The sequence below is a fragment of the Gavialis gangeticus genome, unplaced genomic scaffold, assembly GCF_001723915.1.
Source record: "Gavialis gangeticus isolate Ggan-Ray unplaced genomic scaffold, GavGan_comp1, whole genome shotgun sequence".
In the NCBI taxonomy this organism is placed as follows: domain Eukaryota; kingdom Metazoa; phylum Chordata; order Crocodylia; family Gavialidae; genus Gavialis; species Gavialis gangeticus.
In genome coordinates, this window is record NW_017729031.1 from 19537170 (window position 1) to 19539820 (window position 2651).

General features: G+C 36.3%; 1 protein-coding gene across 1 annotated transcript in view; it reads right to left on the bottom strand.

The window, feature by feature from the left end:
• The window catches only part of THSD7B (thrombospondin type 1 domain containing 7B), a 754813-nt gene that overhangs the window by 190386 nt on the left and 561776 nt on the right, over positions 1 to 2651 (bottom strand). The gene's annotated exons all lie outside the window — the stretch shown is intronic.

Below are 2651 nucleotides of genomic sequence, written 5' to 3' on the forward strand. Positions count from 1 at the left end.
ACACAAACATACAGACAGCACTCAGCATTAGCTAGCCTACCACATGCCTAGGGTCTGTGGGCCTGAGGTCTGTGCTATGGGAGATGGAAGGGAGTGGTGAGCCCTACTTGAGCAGTGAGTGGGGAGTGGGGCAGGGGGAAGCCAGGAAGACACTGCTGTGCCTGCAGTCTCTGCCAGAGATCCAGCTAGGGAACAGAGGGGTGGGGCCAGCCCTGTTCTCTGGAGCAGACACACAGCCCAACTAGCCCAGGACTGCAAAGCATCTGGGATGCTGGGGGACTCTGGTTTAATTTAAACCAGGGAGGGGTCTGTGACAGACATTGCATAAACTGGTTTGACTCAAATCAGTTAAGTCTGATACTACATTCAACCAGGTTTATCTTAAACCAGTTTCAGCCATTTTTAAACTGGTTTATGTGCTTTGAATATCTGTTCTGTTACAGGTTTAAACCAGCTTTGGACTACTTAAAATAGTTTATGTGCAATGTCTGTCCCTAACCTTGGAGATAGCTGGAGCTATTTTGTACGTTTAAAAAAGCAATTGCTACATGGTTATGATTATCATGTTGTGCACATCATTTGTTTATGTAACCATGATCTTAACACCATTATCTTTGTCTTCCTTTCCAAACTCCTTCCTATTGTTTTGTTACTTTTGTTCCAGTCTAGATAAGTAAGAAATGTATTATTTTGTGTATGGGTCCAGTTCCGAGCACAATGGAGGTCTTTGGCCATTACTGTAATACTAATAAGAGCAAATGTTTAGTGCTACATCTCCATCCCTTTAATTTATTTCCACTATGATGCTTTCCATGGTGGAAATGAAGATGTGTCTGCAGTAACCAAAGCAGAATCAAATTTGCAGACTGTGATAAAACAAAATAGCTGCAAATGCAACTGTTTAAAGATAATTTTGCCTATTATCATGTTCTTTGTTATGTCAATGGTTTAGTGTAAAGTAAAAATATTTCTGAACAATTTATGGAGTAATTACTAAAAGTTTATATACAGAAAAAAGCATTTTTATATGAAATCCAGGAAGAGCTCAGTATAAGAATATACGTAATAGTAAATTAAAAAGGAAAAACAGAACGTAGCTATTTAAGGGGTGTGGATAGCCATTGCATTTATACAATACCAGAACAGAGGATGCAGCAGCAGCAGCACCACCACCACCACCACATAGTAATATATCACAACTTTTCATTTTCAAGTATCATATTTATTGTGTAGTGCTTACTCTGTCTAATTCTTAGTCAGCAAGTTTCTTCCTCATAAAAAGCATACCACATCAGCTAGCTAGAAGCTTGGTTAGGAGTCTTAGGAATGAGACCAATGACTGGAGGAATATAAAAACTGAAGCCACTATCCTAGAGCTGGAGACAGTATATAGGTTTGGGAAACCCTAATGAGGAAGTAGATTGAAGCCTACACTGCTGTTGCTCCTACTGTACTTGTCCTGTAGATAAAGGCATTTCAACCTGATTTCTTTCCTGTGTAGGGATAGGGTCAGGGGGAAAGCATTTCATACCCCTAAAGCATCTGAGCAGATACTTAGTAATCATTTTCCAGAGTGATTTTTCAACTTAATTATCCATGCAGGTTTAGTTGCCCTCTAAGTTTAGTAGAGGGCATAATCCAAAATGAACACTATTTGCATACTAGGCTTGACGTTTTAAAGTTCCAAGGTTTTAAAGCTGTGTAAAAAAATGCAACAATACCATCTTTTTGGAAAAATGGAAATTGCTTTTAGACTTGCTGATTTGTGAAAGAATGGGTTTTTGTAAAGTATTTTTTTTTACTTACTTTTGAACTGAGAAGGATATGTAATTGAAATTGTATTGGAACCTTATCTATGATGTCTTCTATTTTTATATGAATATTTTGTAAAAAAATTGCTCAATAATATCAAGCGTATTGTCTTGTAAAGTTAATTTTCCCATATTATTATGAAAGTATTTTCTTTTTCTGTTTCACCTGTGACCTTATAACCAGAATTATGCGATACTATATTTTTCAAGTGAACTCACTTTCAAGGCTATATCTAATAATTAAGTACGAACAATCACTCTCTATATCGTAACTGTTAGTAGGTCTTCATTTACAAACCCTGATACATGCAAGTGGATTTCATATCTGATATTTAATTGAAGATAAAAGACTAGTGAGGTTGTACATAGCAACTATGAACTTCTAAAGGAGATATATGGCATCTGCTACATAATCAGTTGGCTTTTGTTTCACTGTGCAAGTATTTTCCTGACAAAGGTTTCGGATAGAGCAATAATAATTGCAGTCTTCTCAAATGGATATGAATAAAATCTTTAAACTCCAGTACTTCATATTGTTCTATGTCCAAATCCTCCCACCAGCCCTATTCATCATTCAGCTTAGCTATCATAAGTTACCTAAGCTAACAGGCTTCAAAGAAAACAGCTGATTTTTCTAAAAAGGATAAAGTACAAAAATATAAAACATTAAAATAATGGAAAATATATCTCTGGACTTTTTAAAGCTCATAGTACAGTTTTGATCCTGATTATCCACTTTCTTTCACAAGTGCAAGTCCACTGGCTTTGGCAGATTCAACTGGGCGACTTATCTCTATGCTTCCTATGTTGTGTGTACATTTTTTTTTTTTTTTTTTTTTT